The sequence below is a fragment of the Anopheles gambiae genome, chromosome 3, assembly GCF_943734735.2.
Source record: "Anopheles gambiae chromosome 3, idAnoGambNW_F1_1, whole genome shotgun sequence".
NCBI lineage: Eukaryota > Metazoa > Arthropoda > Insecta > Diptera > Culicidae > Anopheles > Anopheles gambiae.
In genome coordinates this window covers 32,913,241-32,933,688 of record NC_064602.1, presented here as the reverse complement: position 1 = coordinate 32,933,688, position 20,448 = coordinate 32,913,241, and the positions used below count along the sequence as shown (strand labels likewise).

General features: G+C 42.1%; 1 non-coding gene across 1 annotated transcript; it reads right to left on the bottom strand.

Annotated features, from left to right (window-relative positions):
• Positions 1 to 2,912: 2,912 nt before the first annotated feature.
• On the bottom strand, positions 2,913 to 2,983 carry Trnag-gcc (transfer RNA glycine (anticodon GCC)). Its single transcript has one exon. It is a non-coding gene; the product is annotated as a tRNA-Gly (tRNA).
• Between the last annotated feature and the right edge of the window lie 17,465 nt (positions 2,984 to 20,448).

Genomic DNA, 20,448 nt, shown 5'->3' with positions numbered 1-20,448 from the left:
AATTAATTTGTACCATTGTTTTACCTCAAATCATGTAATTATATGATCACTTCGCCGCTATAATTATGTAAACACTATTAAAATGTAAAAATAATAGATTGAAACATACGTTTTCTATCACTGGTATCCACTATCAATACAGCTACGCTTAATCAATAGTACGATGGAAGGGGCTAATCATTCTAAAATTTTACCTTCTTACACCTTGCTGATGATACCGTGTTTGGACACACTTCATATCACCTGACAATTCTTTATATCACCTGGAAGCTATACCGAAGCCGGCTACCGTTTCAGCGCGATACGCTGAGGAGCATAAATCAGGGTGATCTGTTTGAATTGGTTTAAATGAAGAATCGTAGCCATTGTCCAACTATCTTGAAGATACTTCTGACCAAGACTTACCTTAAGTAACGATCACCGCGCGGCTACATGAGGTGAAATATACAGCAAAATGAACTATTTGACAGGTGAAATATCTGACAGGTACAGCTAAAGGGTTGGGGGGACACAACATCCGCTTTTGAAATTCTATTAAAAATAATATATTCTTAAGCAGAACATTCCCTAATTAGAAGAAAGTATGAACTGTTGACTGAAAATTGACGAAGTACTCGATATTGAAGTTATTTTATGGATTTCATTACGATTTTGTGCACGTTATTTGTTTACATTGCACATCAGCTGGTTGCTGTGATGCTTTATCCGTCAGATATTATGCCTGTCAAATAGTTCATTTCGCTGTATATTTCACCTCATGTAGCCGCGCGGTCAAGGAAGAGCAAGAGCGCATTTGGCAATAGGACGACACGATTTGCGGCGTTCAGATTTTGCTTTTTTCTAATGAAAGTCATTCAAGACTGCATCATTTTGATGAATCTTATTCGATTTAATAACACTTTACAAATAAATTATGCTTAAAACACTGCTTAACAAAAATAAATGAAGAAACCCCCGATTTATTCACTTGCAAACTACGCACTACGACCAAAACGACAGATGTAAACAAAGCAGCAGCATGGTATACTGCGATAATTGGTACACCGATGTTCAGCAGCAAAGTCTATATAATACAGACAAAGTCTATATAATACAGAGGTCGAGTCGTCCAGAACATTTGATCAAAAAGCGTGGGAAAGTTTTGACAGCTGGATGAAAAAGCTTCAATAGTTTCATCGTAGCGTTCATTGAGGTTTTAGTTGTTGTGCATGCAGTGGTCTGAAAGCATTTTCGTTCATTTTTAAATCGTTTGTTTGTGATGTTGCACTCAAAAAAGTTGACAAATATCAAGAAAAGATAGAATTATAGTGAAATTATCAATTACAACAAGCTCAGTGCCCGAAATTACGACGAAATCATGTGCAGCTCAAGATCAGCCAAAGCTAAGAGGCCAGATTTCATGAGAAAGAAATGTATAGTTACACTAAGTTTTGAGCACAAAATGCACAATTGGCCTTGAAAAGTGTTTGGTTGTTTGGAATCGTTTGTGAACGCTTTTTCGTCTAACTGTCAAAAACAAGCTTTCAAAAAGGTGGACCAAAATCGAGCTATGCATCGACCTCTGTATTATATAGACTTTGTTCAGTAGCATCAATTATGGACATGCAGTCCGAACTCACTGGTTGAACTTCGACTCCCTGCCAACTATTGAATATGTGCTTTTTAGTTGGCACGTTTTTCCATACAAAAAAAAAAACAATCTGAAATTTTTCTCGGCAAGCCATAAGATTTTTGTGAAATTTCCAAAACCAGGTTTTTCCATACAAACGCATGCTTTTTAATTAATTTTAATTAATTTTCAATTTTCATGCGAAATAAGGAGACAACTTTTGAAGCCCATTTTGTTCGAAGTGTCACGTCAGTTCGTCGGTTCTATAACCACAATTGGTACAATTACCCTAAACATGGTTTATTGTATACTTCCCTGCAGTGAGTTACTGTTTCTGTTTCGTGCGCCACCTTCAAGGGTTCACCTCTCACTGCAAGATGACAGCTTACCCGCCAAATCAGGATTCCGATAATGAAAGCTAAGCTAAAATCCCGGCCCGTTCCGTTGCTCGAATTATGAGCGATCCGGAATGGCGAATCCTATCAATCGCCATTCCCCCCCAAAAAAAGGGGAACAATCCTTTCTCCTCTTTTGTCCAGCAAGTCCCTTGAATTCTGGCAACTGATTACAACCGCCCACCGGTAACCACCCTGGTACATCTCTGGGGCAATGCACGCACTTCACCGGTCCACACGCTTTCGCCAATATGTCAAATCAGCATCCTCTTCGGTCGGAAGGCTCAAATCAGACTCTTAATACCTAACCGCGCGCATGTGTCACTCTTTGTAGCAGGGGCAGGAATTATTGGGGATCGTACCCAAAATCTCCAATAATTCGACCATAGACAGAAGCAAAGCCTACTGACGCGTACGCATACTTGTACACACACACACGGCAAATTGGCATCCAAAAAGCTGCGGGAGTGCGTTTTCGATCTAGTAGGTGCGGAGGGCCAGGTGATGATGTGCGGGGTTCAATTCGCGGTCCGTGCATCGATGCGTAAACGCAGCCAGATATGCACTTTCCATTGTCGTCCATTGGATTGGGCCCGAACCATAGAAGGGTGGAGAGAAGGGTAGAGGAGCTAGCTCACTCAGACAAGCTGGCGATAATGATGTTTGCGAATAAGGTTGCTATGACTGGTGTGCAATGATGATGATGATGATGATGGACGGTGAAGCAACCGGGAAGGAAGATCCGCTTCCAAGTCAGCGGTATTTGGGCGGCATTTCAAGTGTGTGCAACATTGTTGAACGAGGTTTGGTGTCTCTGGTTAGTAAGCGAAACATTCAGCAAACATGAATGAATAGGGAATCGGGGCAAAAATCGAACAATTTTAAAAATAAAAGGTAAAAATATCGGTTGCATCGGCCGGGAATCGAACCCGGGCCGCCCGCGTGGCAGGCGAGCATTCTACCACTGAACCACCGATGCTTGTTAGAGAGAGGGCATCTAATTACCGTTTTGGTTACAGATTACGCTTCCCGGAAATTGAGCTCCATCTGATGCGTGATACAGTGCGTGACGGGAAAGAAAGCCATTAGAGATTAGAGAGCTTCGGATGAAAAGATAAAAAAATAGAATTATATCATTATTTAATCAATATATGTTTTAAAGTATTGTCTCGCTGTACATGTTTTAAAAATTTGTACTATGTACCTAATTCCAGTATAACGTAGAAAAACTCTTTTTTGTCACACACTGTCGTTAGAGTCTATTTTTAACCCTATCTTGCTTCTGCAGTACAAGATTTCTCTGGCTATTGTATTTGTACGGAACCAAAGAAGACAGAAGATATTCGGAAACATTAATTTCGAAGCACACAACTCTCACTCTCTATCTTGTCCAATCCCTCTTATCGCTAGTAAATACATGACGACATTAAATCCCTTTAGCTAATAATCATTTCCTTTCCACTTTGCTCTCTCTATCCCCCTTTTCCGATCGTTTCTAGCTGCAATGGGGGCCATTGATATGCGTCTTTCATCGACATCTTGTGGGCATCCGATAAATTAGTGAGCCAGCGCAGCCAGCCAGCCTGCATCAGACGGGCGCATGCAAAAGGGACAAACGCCACATCGCGCACGCCTTCCACCGTATGGTGTGATTGATCAATCGGTTTCCGGTTCGATTCGGATGGTGGCTGTGCGAGATAATGGGAACACACGCGTGTTTAAAGTGAATTGGAAGAGACAGCCAGGAAGACGGTGACACAGCATAGCCATCAAAGGGCTATAAATCAAGCGGGGGTGAGAGGAGCAACCACCCGCAAATGGCAATCGAAGGAGCTTTGGGTGGCATCTTCACACTTTGTACCGGGGGGGGCTCACGAATTATTCGGTGATTTCCGGTGCTATCATGCATTGTCATTGAAAGTGCACGTCAAGATTCACGCCTTTAATGGGAGAGCCATCGAGGGAAAGGAAGAATTACTAGGTCGTTTTGTTTGTTTTAAACAGAATTAGAAGTTTTAGAACAAGTGCAATGCAGACTAAGTAAGTTGATTAAAGGAAGGCTTTCTACCAAAAGTGAAGAAAAAGTTCGGTAAGTTAAGTAGAAAAAATACGTAGGACAGGAAAAACAAATAGTTGAAATAAATTGAGAAGCGAATGAAGCCGTTTTAATAATGCTACGTGCCAAAAAATATAATTTAATTTAATGTTTCTCAAAATACTTTATTTTTCAAAAAAAAAAAATTGATTGTAAGATAAGTGAGATTTGAGACATAATTTTAGAGATTATATAAAAGTAATTTGATAAAAATTAAATTTGAGAAGCGAACGAGGCCAATCGGCTTAAAACACAATTAAATTTAAATTCATGTTTTATACTTCAATTTTCAGTATTTTACGCTTATTTCCTGCTTCATAGACTGTTTAAAACTGTAGATTTATCAGAAATGAAAAAATATGTACTCATAAACAGACAAAATAATAAACAAAATATATAAAATATATGAATAACATTAGCAAAAAAACCGAACCACCCTGTGATATTACTCTCCCCGAACACGTGTTGTTGACTGTTTGTTTGCTACTCCTGTAGCTCTCTTTCACTCCGCCGTGCGTGACGCATCAACACCACACCGGTAGCAGAGCGCCGTATAGTGTCGTCTCCTTTTCGCACACATTCGCACCACCAGGCTGTTCTAGCGCGCAGCCTCCTTTAGTTGCTGCGCCCCTGGTACAAACAGTCACGAGTTTAAGGCGAATTTCGCCGCTGCCGCGTGTCGTCGTCGTTTGCTGCGTGTGCGCACACGTTGAGCTACCTGCTCCGGCTCATGCGCGCCTGGTAGCGGTGGTCACGAGTTTAAGCCAAAATCCGCCGCTTTCTGCGCACACACACAGCCACGCGCGCACACGCACACGCGATCGAGCACGGAGCCGGGTTTGCCGCACTCGAATTCGTTCGAACAAAACCGAACAAAGTACCAGGAGCGCAGGATTTGCAGGAGGCGGCTGCTCGGTAAGGAGCACAGCGAGCGAGATGGTGTGAGTTGTTCAGCAGTTCCGCAGTTCAGCAACTTCCCTGTACATCGCTTTCTCAGTATGCGTGCGTGTACGTCGTGGGCCCGCGGGAGGTCGAAATCGCAAAATTTTACCTTAAACTCGTGACCACAAGGAACGGGAGCGCATGCATTTCAGGAGGTAGCGCTGATCCGAACGCGCAGCTGGTAGAGTGTGTGGAGTGAGAGAGAGAGAGAGCGCGAAAGAGAGCAAATCACACACGTGCTCTCGGTTGCGCGTGGAGATGATGTTGCGCTGGAAGCGTGTTCGGAATCAGTGCAAACTGTTGTCACTTTCTTTCGGGGTTTTAAAAATAGCTAAAAAATAGATAATATTATTTACAATTGAAATAATAAATAGGTAATGCTTAAGTTTCCTTTATTTACCGTTATGGAGTCTGTTTCTTTCTTTGTTTTGTTGTGCTTTGTATCGTCAAATAGGCATTGTTATGTTTATGATAGTAACAGCGCGTAGCGTAATTATAGAAACATTTGATTTTTTTATACAATTAACTCTACGCCTAGATGATATAGACAATAGTTCTACGATGTTTGTGACATGTATTTTCATGACTTCACACTTTTTGACGTTATTTTAGCAAACAAATAGATTTTTTTACAAATTGAACGCAGTATTTGTATGCTGTTGTTCTAGCTAATTTAGCTTTTTTTGTATATATGTTTAAACTCTTGTATTTATCACTTAGCATCCTTTAACGCGTGTAAATAATACCGTTTCATCTTGCTTTAGTGCCATTTTCTGTACAAATTAATTCAAATATTAGTTATTTGTGTTAATTTTAACTAACTCTTAATCTCGTTTTTTGTGTGTTAATTTTGATTGATGCATTGACGGTATGTTTCTATCAGCATAATCATTCTATCTAGAATGGCCAAGCAGTACTCCATATATGTGAAGGTCACTTCGATTCCGATTTTGGTTTGTTTTTCACATTTGAACTTGAAACTGGAAACATCTCATCTGTCTAGAGTAAAACGATTACTTCTGGTAAAGTCCCCTCTAGCGGCCACAAAGGGGAATAATTCCCAAGGAATAGATAACAACTTTGTTAGCACAAATCAACAAGAAACCTCACTGCCATAGTCCAAGCATTGTACAGTGAAACCTAACCTAACTGAATATCGTTAGGGCAGCAAATCAACATTCAAATACAATAAATTCCCAGCAAAACATTTCTGTACTTATCTGCGCGGCAGCCGCAGCAGCACCCACGGCTCGTGTCGCGAGTGTCGCATTTAGTGTTATTTTTACACCCATTTAAGTTCTCCCATCTCCCTCCCCACACACACAATCGCTTCCTATCTAAAAACCTAATCTACCCTCTACTGTGTATCACACTGGCTCTACTAAATAGGGCTTCGCTGCCCTCCGTAAATGAAGTGCTAAAGATGTCAAACAGCGGCGTTAATGCAACGTGAATTATCAATTAACATTCTTCCACTTCCACCAGCTGGCTGGCTGGCTGGAGCGGCATTGGGACACAAACATTTCAACATTTGGTTCGTTGTTCAACGCCCGTTCGCTTCCTTCGGGATTAGAAATCCCCCCCCCCCCCCCCCCCCCCCCGGCACGCCGCCGGAGGGCAAGCGCACTGTCGCGGTATGACTCATAACTCACTGGACAAATTGATCGCAGATCTGCAAAACGAACGGGCGCGCGCGCGCGCGCCTGTCTTGTCGTGCCGGGCCGGAAACACGGCCACGGAAAATGTGTGTCATAGGCGTTACCGCACCGTACACCCCTTCCCTCGCCTTGGCCCCGTTTTTGCACGCTCGCGTAGGTTTCGCTCCGTGGCTCGCGGCTGCTCCAAGTCCTCCAGCGATGTCCAAACGCTGACCAGTTCCAGTTCCCGTGCTGCCCCGCTCGCCGGTGTGTGAAGAGGGGGGCTTTTGGTGCGCTTTTTGTCGTCTCAATCTGCAAGCCCAGGCACACACACACAGCGGCCAAACGCGAATCGTGTGCAATAAAGTATTTGGGCGGCATTCCTTCTCCCCCTTGTTTCGGGCTGCACTCGGGTGGGCACTTCAGCAGCATTCAGTTGATTCATTGGTACGCTCTGCAAATGAAAATGTTACGCATTAGGAAAGAAAATCAGACAGCGTGATTGAACTGGCCGGCCGAATGACGAATAAACCGGATTTCGCGGGCGGGCGCTGCGTTCTTCGGGTAAATGAATTAATCGATCGAACGTTTTGAGTGGTTTGGTGGTTCGGGAGGGAACGAAGGTTGGCAAGAAGGGACGGTTTTAGTTGAGTCTATGACACCATAACAAAGCTGCATAGCCCGGTGGTTGGCATACATTAATTCGCAATCGGAGTGGAACGGTGAATCATATTTGTCCGACTTACTTTCATGATCCATTCTGGTGTTGTGGATATGTTTTTTTTGATTTCAGCTGCTTAAGGGAAGTCATCTGGATTTGGTTTTGAATTAAATGTTACATGCAGATTTCTAAGGTTTTGGTTCATATTGCTTTTTTCGCTTCTATTGAGGAGCTCTCTGATATTCCAGATATTGTACAGACGGTTCCCCGAGGTACGAGTATTCAGAGACATGCGGGGTTTCTAATGCGATAGCTCTTACAGCAAATTGTACAGATTTAGTACACGAATTGTTTTTTTTTTACTGGAGTTATCAAATATTTTTTGTGAAAGACAAAAATAGCAAATTTAGCCACAAAAATCATATCAAAAATATAATGTTTTGGCTGAAATTATTGATACTGAACAGATATTGAATGAACAGGCTGGCAGCATCTATAGGTAGTAAAACTACATAGTTGACCTCAGAACTTTAAACTGAATTTTATCTCAAATCATCATCAAACAATTCTTGAATTCAACCTAACTCCAATGCTTAACGTCTTCGTACTTTCCTAGTATAGATCCCCAAATACTGAAGGGCTCCAATGACTTCAAATCAAATAGAAGCTGCAGGTCATTCATAAAAGCTAATGAAATAAGGCAAATCATCCTTTCGCCATTCCTGAACCCTATGGACTAGAGCTGAATGCTGTTGAAGGCAAAAACGTTTCTTTTCTAAAAAGTATTTAAACATACTTTAAAGATTTTAAAGGTTTCAAATGTCTTTTGAACACGTCATTCAAATAGCTCCCCAAACAAACCCAGGTGATGTACTTTGATGCACCGTTTGACTGTAATTTTAACGACACGGTATATTACGAAGACATACTCCAGAAATACGACCATTTTGCTCGTTCAAAGTGATGTCGAGAATGGGGCCCTTCACGATTCTAGTTAGCTTTTTTTTATATGGAGTTTGACAGTTGGCGGCTGAAATCATGTAAACACTCCATACAAAACCGCACACAAAACTTGCCTGCAATTTTCAGTCTAGATTATTCTAACCTCAAAGCCTGTTCGAAAAAGTGGCAAAACAAGGTTAATCCCAAGGTGCATTAAAGACATCAGATGGTGGAATCTAGAATTAAAGTGAATGTAGATCAGGTGATCTCATAGCATATTTTTCCATAATCAAATTTGAACATCACTTTTTGGCAGGCTTTCTGGAGGCTTGACAAATACACATAACACTCCTAAAATCTTCATTCATAAGCAGGAGCGACACAAATCAGCCTTCTAAATTTATACACCTTGGGATAAGCCCACTAGTATATTATAGTGTCGATTACCCGATTCAAACAGAAAACCGCGCTACACGAACTGAAACGAAATCGGTATTATACAAGCTTGTTAGAGATTTCTTTCGTTGACTCGAGACATTGCTACCAAATTGATCTGAAATGGATTTGTTTGTCAAAACAAACTGCAACGCGTAACGCAGGAAGTAAGTATCGTACCAATTTATAATTATTTCTACGTATGGCATATAATTGTTCTTTAAATGTGTTTGGCAATGTCATGAAAAGTAGCGCTTGAGATATAATTTTCTAATTTCTGTGTATTTTGTTATTTGCAGTGAACAATTACAAAAAATCCCTTTTGAATGTAAATACATGCAATTCGTGTGGTTTAAATATATGCATTTAGTAGTTAAACCATAAAACAAAACGCTTTCCGTAGTTTTAACCTGACGGAAAGCTGTTGGACAAAAAACGGTCTCCATTTGAGCCAGGTAATGCAAATGACCTTGGTTCAGTTCGATATATCAAACCAGAGACAAATCGAGTGCTCGGATCATAATACATAATAGACACGGAACATAATAGAAAATGAGCATTTTTGATACTTTTTCTCAAGCACTCAAGTCACATAATTGGCTCTTATATCCACTTTGATAGCAGCTCGGATATTGCTATACAATGCAAACAGCTGATAGGCTGAGATTTCAGCCTACGATTTTAAAAGGGATACAGGATGAAGAATTTTCGAAAACAAAATAATGTGACCAGCGTCCGTTTTTAGCAGCAACCGAGATCTGGCTACCATACTTCTACCTGAATCCATTGCAATTATGGATGAAAGTTGATCACAAAACTGGATGTAATCTTTTCGAAAAAATAATAAATAAGACAGTATTTCAACATTTACTTATGTGTTAGATACGCAGTACTATATCTAGATCGAGTACTTGTATATACTACTGCGTTGCCATCCTGTACAATGTAGACCATCATGGATATTGGAGTGTCTTCGCTGGTGTCTTTGCAACGCATCAACCGCCTTACACAGGAGTAGACCATATTCTGTGATTATTGTCCACCAAATCGGTCTTCTTGCTCATGATGCCATCCATTGTCTTAAAATGTTAAGCTCTAACCAATGTTCCTGTTCATGAAACTTTCATGATAGTGAACCTATTCCCGTTGAGCATAGCTCAGGTCCTAGCTGCATCTTAGTTTGGGGTAGTATCTAATCTGAAGCCTTCACTGTTTATACCATTATCCCTATGCCCGGGACCCGTCCTTACATTGGATCCCGATCCCTATACCCAGTGTTTGTTTCTATTCTAGCTTCTTTCCCAGATACAAACGAATTTTTGATTAACTGTACGTAACATCAAATAACGTCCCTTTGAATACGAATAAGATAATGTTGAAATTCTCTTTCATAATGAACATTACTGAGTGGAATAAGAACGTCTATCTGACTCCACAACCATTGCATAAAACTAACACCCTCAATGCCTGTTAGAGGCCCCCAACATTAGCCCAAACATTCCATCTTTAAGTGCTTGTTTTGAAAAATGCATACGTATTACCGTCGAGGACTGTCCAGAAATTCACCCCGAAAGAATTTGGTCCCCGAATTTGGTGGTCTTGTTGCGGGAGACCCCAAAACCCCCTTCCAACCTACAAACCTTCTCCTAAGGTGTTGGCTGCTGATCAGCTGCACACAAAAAGGGAAAGGAAGTCACGCGTGTGCATAAATCAAGCGCACGCGTGTGCGCGGTAGGTCCACAGTGTGCAGGAGAGGAGGGCGCAAGCCGTGAACCGTAAGAAAATTCCTAACTAATTAACAACTTTTCAAAAGAAAAACTCCCCATTCAAATGGGAAAAGGTGTGTGTGTGTTTGTAAGTGTGTGATAATAAAATTAGAACACTCGGCACACGCTTCGCCTAGTGGAAGGTAGGTTTGGAATGCAATTTCCCATCACTTTTTCCTCAATAATATATCGAAGTCGTTCGAAATGGAGCGCGGAAGCAAATATGCAACCGAAAATAAATACTCCCAGAGTTTTAGGGTGGAAAAATATTAATTAGAAGTTTATGCCTCTTATGTGCGCAAGCAGCCAGAGGACACATGTGTCTCGGGGTTTTAAAAATAGAACTAATCCGTAGTAGAGAGCCAAACAAAGAAAAAATCCTTCAGGAGGGGAAATTTATGCGCCAAGCCGTGCCGGCCGGAAAGGCATCATTTGTTCCAATTTCGATGTAATCCGCCGGCTCTACTTCTTCATCTTCTTAGTCACCGCGTAGTCTTGGTACGCACAGCAGAAAATTCCAATCCGTACCGTCAATTTCTCGTTAAAACAAGCTTTTCGTTTCCACCATCAGTTTTCCCGTTTTCGGAACCGCCCGCCGGCACGCATAAACGGAAAAAAGTGTACGAAATCCAAACGACGATTGATTTTTGAAGTGCGAGTACACCGACGCGAGCCGCAGCGTTTAATGCTCATTGGCCATTAAAAGTTTTGCACATCAAAATCGAGCCTTTCTGAAAAACTGGACAGGCGAGGGTGAGGATGAAAGAAAAAAAAAAATAACTGGGTCGATAGGCTGTGAGGCTGACTGACCGGGGAAAGGCCGAGCGCGCGCGTGGACACACTCGGGCCAAATCGCCCAATGAATCTTTCATTCACTCCCGTCCGCAATCGATCGGTTCAAAGTTCGAAAACGATGTTGTATGTTTGCTTTATTTAACATTCCTCTCTCGCTCTCTCTCGCTCTCTCTCTCTGACTCCTCTACTTTGTTTCAACATTTTCTTGAAGTCAGCATAAATTGGACTCCTTCCCACCAGCGGATAATGTTCCTGCCAGCTGCCAAAAGGAGACTGCGTACAGGAGGAGAACAGGGGGAGGACAGGGACTCTTTGAAGCTGATTCGTCTCTCCCGCCGTTTCACCTTCAATCTCCACCCTGGAGCGCTTTGGAACGCATTTTAATCGAATCGAATCGATCAAAAGCTTCTCGGTCTACACTCAGACGCGCGCGAGGCGAAGCGAACGATGGGATGGATGGATGGATGGGATTATGCGACCTACGGTACGGCATGACACGGCACGACACTCGATACGGCTACACAGTCACCCACGGTACACGGCTGGCCCTTGGCGTATGATTTGGCGTGAAATAAGCGCAAAAAAGGCTGAATGCGTATTGCGTAACGGACTCGTACTGGACTCTTGGACGTAAAATGAATATTTGGACAGCAAAGTGAAGGAATTAAGGATAGAAACTTTCAGCAAACGGGAAGAAACATTCGTAAGGATCGTTGTTTATTCTACTTTTCCCTACTTTTCCATCTACTTTCTTATCGTATTTTATTTCCTCTCCAGCCGCCGCATTTTTAATGGCTGGCACAGCCCTCGACGAACGGGAAGTCAGGCGCGTTTGCACGCGATTCATCACCGCGGCACCGCGAATGGCAGGCGCACGCGAGGTGCGAAAGGGCAACTTTCACACCATTATTGCCGTGCGCGCGGTTTTCCATCGGACCCAACACGTACCGCCGCTTTTCCATTGCCCAACACGAGAGCGCGTTGGCGTCTTGCGCGATCACGCGATCGATGGACAGCGGCCAAATCAGTTCGGCCCAAATCGGACCGGTTCCCAACCGACCGGTGCAGAAGTCCGGGCCGTGTGGCCGGTGTGGGAAAGCACATCGACATCAGCACTCCGTTGCCTTTCATCTTTTCCTGACCAGTTGGCTAAGGCGAATGATGAGAACGAGCGTGATAAGAGTCCGTCCCAAGCACGGCACAACGCGCAAAGTACACACTGCTGTTGTTGTTGTGGCGGTTTTGCGCCTTGGTCGTGTGCTACAACAAGTCAAAGTCAAATGTGTGCGGGAAGGGTGAAGTAAATTAATCTTTTGATTTTTTTTTTCTTGTGCTGTTTAGCTAATATAATCGCTATTTCTTCGTGTAACGGGCAATGAAGTCACTTTATTTATACATTTAAGATCATTTAGAAATTGTAGTGACTAATTGAAAACGTGTTGCAGTGTAGTGTATTTAATTTTAATTCACTTTTAGTAAGGAATTTCAATAAAGAATGTCAATAGTTTGTTTGGACTTATCAAGCAAATCATACACACGAATAAGTTGAATGTACTATGTTTGAAAGGATACATCAGGCCTTCATCAGCATCCTGCCATGAGGCAAGCTAAGGCGGCGCTCTAGCACCATTCGAACAAGATCTGTTAGATGTTTTATAGACCTGGTATGATGCACTGCAAAACGCGCTAATTTTTCATCTCCAAAATGAAGCATTTTCATAGTTTTAATAAATATTCAGCCACAGGGGAAGAGATTCTACGAATAATTTTGCTAGTAGTTCACATCAATAACAGTAAAAAAATCGTTCTAATTTCTTGATGAAAAATGTAAACAAACGTCCATGCCAAAACAAATACAGTGCATACACATGATACATTATGTACACGTACTATTTTTTCGTACGTTTCAAACCTGTATATTTAAAGGTTATAACTGATTGTGAATTCATTCCATTAATTAGAAAACTTTATTGTAAGCTATTTTACTACTGCAACTGCTTGACCAAACATGACAATGTCCTGAATTAATTTTACCTACTGTAGCTTTGCAGCGTTAAGCCGGTCTCGTAGTGCAGTCGTCAACTCGTACGACTTAACAACATGCCCCAAATCATGGATTAAAGTCCCAAATGGACCTTGCCACCATACGTAGGACTGACTAGCCTACTATGGGGGGATCAATAAGTCATTGAAAGCCAAGCCCCCAAACGAAGAAGAAGAAGCTTTGCAGCGTTTGACAGTACTTAACAGTAACAGTAACTTTATGAGTTTGTTTCGGGCTGGATGTCTTCGCCGATTGGTGCCAGAGAGCGGCCAACAGTTGTCAATCCAAACATACTCCTCCAGTGTGGAATAATCTACCTAAATCTAATACCGATTTAATTCAAGCATATTTCCCGAATATCTTCTTCTTCTATTTGGCGTAAACGTCCTACGCGGACATGCCGGCCTATACAGGCCTTCGAGACTTTATTCAATACTACGTAGCCGGATAGTCAATCCTTGCTACGGGGGGACGGTCCATTCTAGGCGTGAACCCATGACGGGCGTGTTATTGAGTCGTTCGAGTTGACGACTGTACCACGGGACTGTACCACGGCCCCTTGGTATTTCCCTGATATCTGTAAAACACATTAAACCGCTCATAGGTAACATGTCAGGTATCAACACAACTTCAACCTGCAGTCTGTGTAAGAGGACGTTGTTCATACGATCTATCTCAATCCCGAATAGTCAATTCTGGTGTATCTTTGAAGCTATGCTTATGATACTTTTCTGTTGTTTTTGTAGCAGTTGAAGATATAGAAGAGATTGAAGATACGGTCCAAAGAACACGCGTTAGACTAGAAGGTTGGATCAACCAGAGGGCAAGAAGGAACTTGACACATAGACACATATAGAGTGTAATATATCCTTACTGAGCTCCAATTTCAATATGCTGACCGTGTCATTCAAAATGATACCAGACAATCCAGTCCGAAACATTGTTTCGTTCAAATTCCACTTTGATAGTCAGAGTCAGAATACATTTTACTTGTGCAATTAGTAATTAAGTAGAACACTGACAATGGTGATTGACACACAACGGCCTCAGCTCGAAATATAGATTCATCCCATATTTAGTGACAAAAGTGTGGCTAAAACAGCTTCAGACGACACATTCATAATTCATCCATAAATGGGTTTAAATGCCCAAAATTCACTACCTAGACAACAGCATATGGCCCCATTCGTAATACTGGATGAACTATACGCTCGACTTCAATTGTTGATCCAAAACGGCTTTAGATGATGGGCATTAGTTACCTTTAGGTGTTACCTTGACATCCCGGAATCACCCCGAACATTATTGTAACACATTGTCACTGTTCCAACCATGCACTTCATTGTATGTATGCACTTCCGGGGAATCAATTTTACCCATTTTAAGCTGCTCAGTGTTGTCTCCGGTTTGTCGCATGTGTGCAAATCCCGTTTTAATATTCCTTCCATCATAAGGGATTTCGCTACTAAACAGCTTAGCCTGAAAATGCCTCATTCTCGCTTGACTACTCACTGCCGGAAGCAGGATAAGCCTTCAACAAACCACAGAGCTAGCCGTGTGTAAAGGCTGCAGAGGCCAAATTCAATCAAACCACCTCGCTTACACTCTCTCCCTGTGGTATGTCAACGCATATTGGCGTAGGCCATGGGAGGGGACTTAGCTTTGAAGCAAGCTTCAATTAATTTACAACAATCCGATCCGTGTTCGGGGCTTCGCATGAGTAAATGGTATTCATCAAAACATCATCCACATGTATTGCCTTCCCCCCTACACGGACTCACTCCCCCCTGCAGCCTGAATTTAGGCACGCAAAAAATGGAGAATTGTAGGGGTGCATTCGGAAATAAAAAACAAACGAGAAAACAACTGCTTCGGTACGAGGTTGACGTTGAGTTGTTCATTAAAAAACAAGAAACATTTGGTGCACCTATCGTTACTCGACCGGATTTCAGCCAATTCTCGTCGCATCAAAGGGAACGCAGTCGTGTGTTTTATAGTATAAAATTTGTGTGCGTTTTTGCTCCCGTCCAGAATGCGGAATGCCTCTAAAGCTCGTACAAGGGTCCTTTTTTGTGCCCCCCCTCCTCACTTTCGATGAAAGGGCCTACAAACAGAGTTTGATGTGTTTTGAACTCGCGTGTAGTAAAATGTGAATATTTTTCACATACACCCTGCGTGAAGCTTTACTCAACCGAAAGCGAGGGGGGGGGGGGGCGAAAAAACAAGAGGACGTATAACTATATCTGTACACACACACACACACACACACACACACACACACACACACACACACACACGTATGCATACGGTCATGTGTATGTGTGAAAAATAACTTTCCTTTTCACATCAACCACCCAGGATGTAGCAGCACGAAGGGTATCCGGCAAGAAGGTGCGGGAAGCCTGTTTGCGTTGCTTGTTGTCGTCATGCAATTTTTTGATTTCTACTGGCACACACGCTCTTGAGGTGCGATTAGAGGTTGCGGGAGCATGGACATTGAATGTTGGTCTGCTTGTTATATCATCTCCAAAAACATGTTGACTAATAAAGTCGCGATTTATGGCGTTTTACATTATTTCCCATCGAATAAAACTCTCACAATGAGCTTTGTTGTCTTTCTAGACACAAATTCACGCTAATATTTCTAGAAAATGGTGAAAATTTAAGAAACTACACAAAGATACAAATAATTTTTACAGTATACTATAAGTTATCGTTTGAAGCATGGCATTTGCTATCGTTTGATGTACGAAACTGCATAACTCTTACATACAAACAAGTATAGTGTAACTTTGATAAGAGAGAACTAAGAAGATTTTCAAAATATCCGTTTCCGAACTTTCTAGCTTATTCAATTCTACAATAAAATGAATGTTATCTGGGACAGTACTCCGGATTTTAAGCTCCAGTATCAAAAACAATCAAATAGCTTCAAGATACAGGGTTTCCCACGATTTATTGGTCCTCGTAAATGTTTGGATTTGTCTCACGATTTATTCAACGTATCCTACGGATTGTTGGATCGTTCCCACGATTTATTGGAATCGTCCCATTTCAAATTAATACAAATGATTAAAAAATTATAGTAAATGCTCAATAAACGATCTGAAAAAACATGGGATGAGTCCAAAAATTTACGTGAAACAACCAAACGACATTGGGCAATCCTGTAAGACCAACAGCAATTAATTTCCCTTGGATCCGTACTAAATTTCTCGCTAATCGAGGTTTCCTGAATATGTATATATTCTTTCACTTCTAGTTTTATCTCAAACATGCGTCTTTCCGATTGCTGTTAAATATTTTTGTTAAATATTCGAAAAAAACAACAAAAACTTCATTCTCACTTTCTTATCCGCTACCTCTAATCACTACTTCAGGAGAGAATGTGGCCTGACAACAGACAGAGCAAGTGTGTATTATACATGTATTTTTATTATTGCACTAAAAGCTACCCAAAAGCCTTCCGATGCAGCTTTCCTCTCTCTCTCGATCTCTACTTCTCTCTTTCCATTTTTTAGTATATTTGTTTACTTTTTATGATCCTTGGTAGAGCGCGCGCGCGCCTCTGAGCAGCACTCCCAAAATCCAATTGTGCCGCCACTATTTGTACATTCATTCAATAAACATACAGACACGCACGCACATACGGTCGCGTCGTGGTGTGCCCGTACACGCCGAAATTAAAACAAATCCCAAAGCGGGACTATAAACCGTCACCCACACCCTCCACGAACCCGAAGTTTGAAGGGAGATGACGTTTGATGTCCATGACGGATGGGCAGGTCAGTTGGGGGAGGTTGAGAAAAGGGGGTCTAATTCTGCATCCCGCACTACTACCGCGTTCGAAAATGAAAAGCTAACAACACCAGACAAAACATCCTCCCGTTTCACGGCTTTCTCTCTCTCTATCCCCATGCCTTTACTGGTTTTCAGTTTCATATGTACAGATTTTGGGGCTTTTTTGTTGTAGCTGTCCATGTGCCAACTACCCCCCCTTTCACACGTGTCCACCACTTACGCCTTTAGCCGCTATTTGAACGACGCGCTGTTGCACATTGCCCGCGTCGCGATGACTGTTCATTCCTCTAGGTCTCCCCCCACACCCGTCTTTTGTGCACACACGGTCCCCAGCAGCCCCAAAGGCAGCCGGCAGTTTCGGACAGTTCGGAGTGCTGCGTTCATTAATTCACTCGTACACCCCTCTCCCTAACGAAAAAAAAGCGACCCAGCCGGTCAATTTTCCAGTCCATGCCACGATGGTGGCTGCAACCCAACCAACACATCGCCCGGTCAAAGCGCCCGTCGGCGCGCAAACAAATGCTGTAAAAGCGATGGCAACGATCGGTCCCGGCCAGTTCGCGCTATGCACGGGACATCTAAAAACGAGCCACAAAAAAGTGAAAATGAATTTAACAACCTTTGCTCTGTACCACTCGTTCCCGCACCATTGGATGCCGGTGCCCAACATAGACCCAACAACAAACAGGCACATGCAACACAGACACGAGAGAGAGAGAGATCGAACTGGATTGATTGTTTGTATGTTAAATAATAAATATTTAATCACACTATTTTGTACTGCACCCAGGGAGGTAGAGGTGGTGGAGGAAGAAGATGTCGCGCACCCGAATCTGTCCCGAAATCGAATCAATATGCCTTCAAATCCCTGAGTAAGTTATGCACTATCGTTTGTGCACAACTGCAGGGTGTTTGGAGAATGAGAATGACCCAAGAGCTAAGGTGAGGGATTGGGACATTTGATGAGGTTGTTAGACTTGGACCTTGGACCAAGAAGAAGTTCACCTGAGTGATCCGTTCAGAGCAGAGGTGTAAAAGAGCTCCTCGAGTTCGTTGTCTATTTCGAGAGCGAGCTCAGTTTGGCTCTATGGTAGGATGTAATTGAGAATGTAAAAGGGTAGTCTTTTAAAGAAGGCAGTCTAAAACGAAGAAGAAGAAGAAGTAGAAGAAATAGATGTAGAAGAAGAAGAAGAAGAAGAAGAAGAAGAAGAAGAAGAAGAAGAAGAAGAAGAAGAAGAAGAAGAAGAAGAAGAAGAAGAAGAAGAAGAAGAAGAAGAAGAAGAAGAAGAAGAAGAAGAAGAAGAAGAAGAAGAAGAAGAAGAAGAAGAAGAAGAAGAAGAAGAAGAAGTTGATGAAAAAGTAGTAGAAGTAGTAACATAAAAAGTAGAAGTAAAAGAAAAAGTAGAAGCAAAAGTAGAAGAAGTAAATGAAAAAGTATAAGAAGAAGAAGTAAAATAAAAAGTAAAAGAAGAAAAAAATGAAGTAGATGAAGAAAAAGAAGAAGAAAAAGAAAGTGACAAATGAAGAGGAGAAAGACGACTAGGAAAAGGAAGAAGAAGAAAAGGAGAAGACCATGGGTAAGAATAGGAGCCTGAATAATTTGAATGAATTTGGAAAATGATTTTACAACCAACGAAGAGTTTTATATTCATATTCATATTCATATTCATATTTATTTGTCTACCTTTTGGTTACACAAATGCTTAAATAATACTTATTACCTATGTTCTTAACCTAACAAAAATTAACACGAATTATCAAAAATTTGAGAAAAAAAAATTTTTTTTTAGAAAATTAGAATCTAAAATTTAAAAATTAAAAATTAAAAATTAATGATTCAAATACGATTCAGTTCCGAGCGAGCTTTACCTCGAAAGAGTGAATGAGTTAAATCTCATTGAATGTTGTTAAATGAGTTAGTCGCTTTGACGCATTTGAGACTTTGCGAGGAGTGCTTTTGTGTGTGTGAATATCTTAAGAGAGGATACAATATCCTTACCAAATCTCAACTCAACTTAACTGGGTTAAACAGGTAGAAAAGCCCGAAATTAAAGTAGAACTGCAAACACTTCCTTCTTTCAATATACATTCTTTCCCCCCAGTAGACCACTCTTCCCAAAGCGTGCCACTCCGGGAACCATGCAGAATACTTCATTCCCCCCCCCCCCCCCACTCCTCCCATAACATTGTCACCGGGCCAGGCGGGAGATGTTGTTTAAAACTAACTGTCATAATTGTTATGGCCACGATGAAAGTTTGCAATATAAATTATAAACTTCCACAACTTCCAACCTCACCTTCAAGTCTCTCCCCCCAAGGGGGAATCTTTCCCTGAAAGTGGGACACACTCTGGCAGGTATGGGAGCTGTATAGAAAAGCGGGCTTTTTTGGAGGACCTTCTTCACCCACCGCAAAAGTTGCCTCCCGCCCTTGACTTTTTATTAATATTTAATCAGCAACTCGATTTGCATTCGCTTTAAATTTGAATGAATATTATAATCGAGCGATTCCGAAAAGCGATGGCTGCGGGGAAAATGGTATTTTTCGGTGCGGTGTCTTTCTACTTTCAGCCGGTGGTGGTGTTAAAATCCCTCCCCCCAATATGTAACCACACAATGGGTGTCGGTTCTCCTTCAGGGAACATGTACGTTTCCTGGTGAATTCACCAGGCGCATCCTCTTCATCCAACACAGCCACAGCAGTGAGCGTTCTCCGGGCGTAGAAGAATATTCCATTAGGTGAAACGAATTAAATTCCCGCCGCAGTCGATTTCATCTGCTTTTGGAAATGAATTTTCCTGCCACAGAGTGAGCTCTGGGCGTGCTCTACGAATCGACAAGGCGGAAAGGGCTTGCAATCTAGGCCACATTCCTTTTGCCAACCGAACTGCTTCGCTAGTGGTTGGCCGTAGCCGCCGGCCAAGTCCTTCCGTCGCCGAGCAACAGCTCGATTTTGCGCCACCGGCCTCCTGGCAGGACAGATAAAAACACAGCCAACGCTCCACCACCACACAGCTCAGCGAAGAGCGCACAGGGTTTACGACGAAATAATTGAAATAATTACCAATCCATTAAAATTTAATTACGATTTAATTATATTTAGAAAACAGAAAATGTTACCTCACTCTTTTGCTTCTCCTGGACGGTGACTGTGGCGTTGGTGTCATCGTTTCCGGTGCCTCTCTGGGGGTGAGGTTTTCTGAGGGCGACACTGCGATTGATGAGGATCGACAGTCGTCCGCCGAACGACACAGACCATCTGGAGCGGGCCAAGAAAAAGGACAAATAAATATAGTAACAAACCAACAAGAAAAAAGAGCCACACAA